The sequence below is a fragment of the Zootoca vivipara genome, chromosome 2 (genome assembly GCF_965207765.1).
Source record: "Zootoca vivipara chromosome 2, rZooViv2.hap1.1, whole genome shotgun sequence".
NCBI classification, from domain to species: domain Eukaryota; kingdom Metazoa; phylum Chordata; class Lepidosauria; order Squamata; family Lacertidae; genus Zootoca; species Zootoca vivipara.
Window position 1 is genome coordinate 105,174,833 of NC_142584.1, and position 6,680 is coordinate 105,181,512.

A 6,680-nucleotide genomic window follows, 5' to 3' on the forward strand; every position below is an offset into this window, starting at 1 on the left:
AGGCCAACCAGAGGCCTGTTGGAAGCCCACAAGCGGGACATGCCCTCTGCCTGCCTGAGATCCCCAGCAACTGGTGTTCAGAAGTTTACTGCCTCTGGCAGTGGAGGTGGAACACGTTGGGTATGAGGAAGCAGACCGAAATAACCTTCAAACCCGTGTGTTGAAATATTGCATTGGCAAACACGGGCATTCGCCTCCGTGTTTGCTAAACAACACGCCTGCAGGAGTTAGGGTGGGACCTTTGGCAGGGGGAAGAAGTGGAGGGTGATTAACCAGCCTACATCATTTTGCTGCCCGAGGCAGAAGGCAAAGATGGCACCTCCTCCCGTGAAGAACATAAGAAGAGTCCTGCTGGATCGAGTCCCACGTACGAGGTGCCTATGGGAATCACATAAGCTGGGCATGAGAGGGATAGCATCCTTTTGTTCCATGTGCAAAAGCACAGGTCACTATGCAAAATTTACATGCATTCTACTAGTGCATGATCACGTCGACACACGGTGCCGAGAAATAATTAAATAAATAGGATCGTGCCCAGGAAATGACTGGAGAGAGCTGGGGAATCCTTGTGGCTCGTGAGGAGACCCTCCCTGGAGCCCAAAGAGGACGTCACTGGGGGCGGAGGAAGCCCCAAACAGACCAGAGGCACATTGGGGCTTTGTTCATGCTGCTCAGCCTCCCTGCCTAACAGCTGACGCACGGAGGAGCATAGCCTCCGCCACCACTTTCCCGCATGTCCTCCAGGCAGCCCCAGAGCTTCAACTCAAGTTGAAGAAAGAGTTGGGTGGAGAGAGAGCTGGAGAACAGGGGAAAAATTGGCTTTTCGAGGGTGCTCCCCACTTACGCGATTTCACTTACCATATTTTTCGCTCCATGTCTGTGCGTCTTATGGAGTGAATGTGTGGTCCCTGGAGCCGAATTGCCCAGGGGCGAAAGGCAGATCGTGCTTTTTTTTCTTGTTAGCTAAAGGCTAACAAGAGGCAAAGAGAGTGTTGAAAGGACCCGCTCAGCAGCTGATTGCAAGAGATAGGGGAGGGAGATAAGGGAGCTAGCTCCCTTCCTGGCCCCGCCCAGGCCCCTTGCCCAGGCCTCAATTGTTGTCTGCAGAGAGAGGCCGCTTGTTTCCCCAGCGACATGTGACTGGCTGATTAGATTATCTGTCTGGAAACTGTAGAAATGGGTCCCTTTCCTTTCCTAGAGAAACTGCAGAACTGTGAGTTGAACCCTATAAAAACAGGATTTTTTCCCTTTGCAAGGTAAGCTCAACAACTTTGAGCTGATCCTCAAAAATGGAGTTTTCCCCCTTTGCAAAAAAAGATGCACAACTGTGAGCTGACCCCCCCCCCAAAATGGGGCTTTTTCCATTTGCAAAATAAGCTGCACAACTTTGAGCTGATCCTCAAAAAAATGGAGCTTTCCCCCTTTGCAAAAGAAGCTTCCTCAAATATTTAATGGGGAGTGGGGGGCAAAGGCACCTAGGCCTCTAGGAGTTGGCTGCTATGCCTAGGACAATTCAAGAAAGCCAAAAAAAATCTTGTTTTCCTACTCTAAAAACTAGGTGCATCCTATGGAGCGAAAAATATGGTATGTTCGCGGGGGGCCCTGGAACATAGCCCCCAAGTAAATGGGGGGACGCCTGTATTGTCTCAGGTGGTGGGCATGGAGGAGAGAGTGGATTTGCACTGCTCCCTGTCCACCATCATCTAGATTGCATGTCTCTTCAGAGCCATCCCCCTCCCCCCCTCCCCTCTGATAAAAACTGTTGAAGTCTCTACTTCCTCATCTCCTCAATCCCCTTTTCCATAGAAGTGACCATGTCATGGCCTCTCTTTCCCCTTCTGTCTGTTTGGCTCTGAAGAAGGGCAAGTGATCCTTCACAGCAAGCCGTTATGGATGAGGTGGTGATTGGCCGTGCAGCTGGAACTGCTTTCCATTTGTAGCTGGATTTATTAATTTTTTAGTTACTTAGAACAATATTTTTGAACCACCAACTCATTAAATAAATATCGGCAGTATAAGATAAAATCATTAAAACATCATAAAATTCTAAAAAACATAAATCGCAGAACAAATGACCAACACTTCAGAAATTCTCTATAGACTCTTGCCAAAACAAACACATTTTTAGTAAGCAACAAAATATCAGGATTGTCTGCAGAACAGTTGCCTGATGTCTATAGGAATAGTGTTCCAAATTACTGGTACCACTTACTAAGAGCTTGCAAGTGTGGGCGGACAGGGTGTGGGTGGGTGTGGGGGACTCCCTGGTCCTGAATGGGGTAATTGTGCCCCTGAAGGCCCAGGTGCGCAGCCTGGGAGTCATTTTGGACTTACAGCTGTCCATGGAGGCACAGGTTAATTCTGTGTCCAGGGCGGCTGTCTACCAGCTCCATCTGGTACGCAGGCTGAGACCCTACCTGCCCGCAGACTGCCCCACCAGAGTGGTGCATGCTCTTGTTATCTCCCGCTTGGACTACTGCAATGCGCTCTACGTGGGGCTACCTTTGAAGGTGACCCAGAAACTGCAATTAATCCAGAATGTGGCAGCTAGACTGGTGACTGGGAGTGGCCGTCGGGACCACATAACACCGGTCCTGAGTGATCTACATTGGCTCCCAGTACGTTTCTGAGCACAATTCAAAGTGTTGGTGCTGACCTTTAAAGCCCTAAATGGCCTCTGTCCTGTATACCATCGTTCAGCCCGGACACTGAGATCCAGTGCCGAGGGCCTTCTGGCGGTTCCATCATTGCGAGAAGTGAGGTTACATGGAACCAGACAGAGGGCCTTCTCAGTATTGGCACCCACCCTGTGGAACGCCCTCCCAGCAGATGTCAAGGCAATAAGCAACTGTTTTACTTTTAGAAGACAACTGAAGGCGGCCCTGTTTAGGGAAGTTTTTACTGCTTGATGCAGTATGATGGAAGCCTCCCAGAGTGGCTGGGGAAACCCAGTCTGATGTGCTGGGTATAAATTATTATTATTATTATTATTATTATTATTATTATTATTATTATTATTATTATTATTATTATTGCTGTTGGTAAGTTAACTGTGGGACAGTTAGGAGAGCTTCTCCAGATTATCCCAGTAATCCAGTAGGTGAATTGGTGACAAATTAACCTAGTCCTAGGATGTTTAGGGTTTTGTGCATTAAAAGCAATACTTTGAACTTCACTTGATAATGTACTGGCAGTCAGTGCAGAGCTTTCAACACTGGTGTAAAACATTAATATGGAACTGCTTTGGTCAAAAGCTGGGCCAAAGCATTCTGCACTGGCTATAATTTCTGAACCAACCTCAAGGGTAGATCATGTAAAGGTTAAGGACCCCTGGTCAGTTAAGTCCAGTCAAAGGCGACCAAGCGGTTGCGGCACTCATCTCGCTTTCAAGCCAAGGGAGCATCCACAGAAAGCTCTCCAGGTCATGTGGCCAGCAGAACGAAACCTTTCTGCTACAATGGAACACCGTGATGGAAACCAGAGCGCACAGAACCGCCGTTTACCTTCCTGCCACAGTGTTACCTATTTATCTACTCACACTGGCATGCATTCGAACTGCTAGGTTGGCAGAAGCTGGGACAGAGCAACAGGAGCTCACCCCGTCGCGGGGATTCAAACCACCAACCTTCTGATTGGCAAGGCCAAGAGGCTCAGTGGTTTAGACCACAGCGCCACCCACGTCCCTTGAGGTAGCCCATGTAGAGGACAAAGCAGTAGCCCAGCCTAGATGTCACCAAGGCCTGCTCTGCTACACTAGCTTAACCTTTTATATTCAGTTAAAAGTTACTTAACTTTTTTTTTTAACTCTGGAACCAACTGGTGCTTGGAGGAAAGATTCAAATTCTATTGTGTGAGCCGGACAGTCCCTCCCCTTACCTGGCCACCCCCTAGCAACACCTCCCCAGGCAGGATTGGACGCTAGGCTTGGGTAGGCGGAGACCCCTGGCATCCTACCCGGAAGGTGGTGCCAGCCCCGAACTACCAGGGTGTCGCCCTCTGGGATCAGGGGGCTGCGCGCGACCACACAAAAGTCTCCCTCATTGATGTGTGGAGCGGTCATTTCAAACAATTTCTGGCTGCCCTGGCAAGGCTGCAGCAGCAGCCGCGCAGACAACGTCCTTGCCTTGGTCCAAAAGACGCTTGCTTGGCTCAGAGGAAATAAGGAGCCAGAAGCCAAGGTATGGCGAGTGGTGTCAAAACATTTGCAGCAGCAAAGCAAGGAACAAGCAAGCTGGGGCAAGAGAGGGAATCATGCAGATCAGGAAGAGACACAACTGCCGGCTTCCTTACAGGAACCAAACAGATGGGCAGCTGGATGTTGCTTCAACCATGCCAATGAGACAGAGGGCAGGAGGGCAACACAGGGCAGGCCACTTGGCACACAGTTTTGCCTGTCCTTCAACATCTTGGTGCCACTCCCTAGCTAGCTGATTCGGTCACCTTCAGTTTCTGAGAAGGTTGGCTTTGTGAGTGGCAGTCCATTGTTCTTTTTTTGATAAATCACCTCTGACATTGTCCTCAAGACAATACTGCATATGGCGTGACGTACGTGACTCCGCCTGGATGACTGGCACATGGCTAGTATCATGCAGTCACTGGCGGAGGAAAGGGGGCAGTGGGGGTGGTCCGCCCCGAGTGTCATCCCTGAGGGGGGTGATATCGCCCCCACACCCTCCGGGACACTCGCCCCATCCCCATGGGCGGCTTGCCCCACCCCGAGCACACAGCATGTGCGCCGCTCCGGGTGCCGGAGCAGCTAGCTCCGCCTCTGCACGCAGTACCATGTGAAACGCATCAAAACATATTCGAAATGGTCAGTATAGCGAGCTGATACATCAGATATGCCACTGTTTTGCAACCAAGTCACTTGGTAGAGCTTTTTATTTTAAAGTTAACAATTAAATAGGAACTCTGAACCTGCATTGCTGAAAATGAAGAGGAGGTGGGGCCACCTGTGGAAATTATAAATAGTGTTTGGAAACGGGGGGTGGGGGTGGGTGTTGGAAGAGACACAATTAAAAATCAGAGCTGGTGGCTGGTGAGCCCTCTAGATAAGATACAGTTGGACTACAGCTTCCATCATCCCTGACCATCAACCATGCTGTTTAGGGCTGAATGGGAGCTGGAGTCCAACAGCATCTGGCAGAGCCCCAAGTCCCCCAGCCCTGATATTTATCTTCATGTGAATCAAAATCCTATCTAGAATGCTCCCCAAGGCATGGGAGCCTGCTGAAAGTTTTGCCCGTAGTTAACTAGTACGGTAGAGCAGGCTCCTGCCACCTGGAGGGAGTGTAGCACATGCAAAAGATCTCCGGCTCAATCCCTGGCATTGCCAGGTAGGGCTGGAAATGGGTAAAAGCACCTGTCTAAAACCCTGGAGAGCCACTGCAAATCAGTGTAGATGGTACTGAGCCAGGTGGTCCATCTATAACTCATAAGGAAGTTTACTATTATCCAATGTTAGCCCTACACATTGAAAACGATGGGCATGTGTAACTTAGGTCCATTCATTTCAGTGAGTCTGCTCTAACTATTAGGAAGTATTTTAGGAGCAATGAATAGTGCCCGTCATGACAGGCCTATCTTAACAGTGGAGAGGAGCAGCTAATTGACATGGCAATCAGCCAACTAAGTCAGAAGTGGGGAAGCTTTTAGTCCTCTGGATGTTGCTGAACTCCCATCAGTCTGAGCAAGCATGGCCAACATCTGATCCTATCTATGGACTTATTTGTCCATATACAGTATAAATCGGGCCAAGCAATATACACAAAGCATTTGAGTTACATAGAATTATTCTGACTGGTTATTCAGGAAAACAAGACAAGGGCTTAAGGTCACCACACCCAAATGAGAAATGTATTGTTTCTTTCTTTTTTTAAAATTCAGTCTGAAGAACATGTAACTCATGTTTTAATGAATTATGAAGTACCTATATCTTAGGTGTCAAATTTTCCAGAGAAAATTCTCATGGGAATCAGATTCCTCAAAGACTGGACAAGTTTGGGACTTTTGACTTTAAACACCAAGTGATTCATTCATCATTTCCACCTAATTCAGGAACGTAGATAGGCATTTTGCCCGTTGAAGACAAATCAAGGTTTGAGTAAGAATCTAGACAATACACATAGAATGTCAGAATTCTCATTCGGGGCTTTCTGAAATGAAAGTTCTTGCTCTTGAATACTGATATGAATCAAGCCCTGGGGCTACAAAATGTACGGCTGTTTCTTGAGGTTGCCAGGTTCTTCCTTTGTCATTCAGTTAATGGATTATTATGCGGCAAGTTTGGCTCCTTTTGATTTGGAATATAAGCATTTCCTTAAATCAAGGTTAGAGTTTTGAAATTTATTACTTCGAGGCGGGATGCAAAAACACTAGCCTCGTTCCCCGCCCGCTTCTTGCGGAGAGCCGCGTTTGCGGCGGGGCGCGGCGCAGAGGTGTAAGACATAGGCAGCCGTTTCCCGACCTCGACTTGCCCCCGGCGCTCGTTTCCCGCCTTGACTAGTCGCACCGCACGGCCCTGACATCCCGAGAGACATCGGGAGCCCAACTCGACGCTGATTGGCTTCGGATGGGACCTGAGTGAAGACTTCGCTCTTCCAGGTCCGCTCCGGAGTCAGGAGAGTGGTGCTTCTCATAGGTTTTCAGCCACTTGGTCTTGGGCTCGTGGTTGTGTGCTA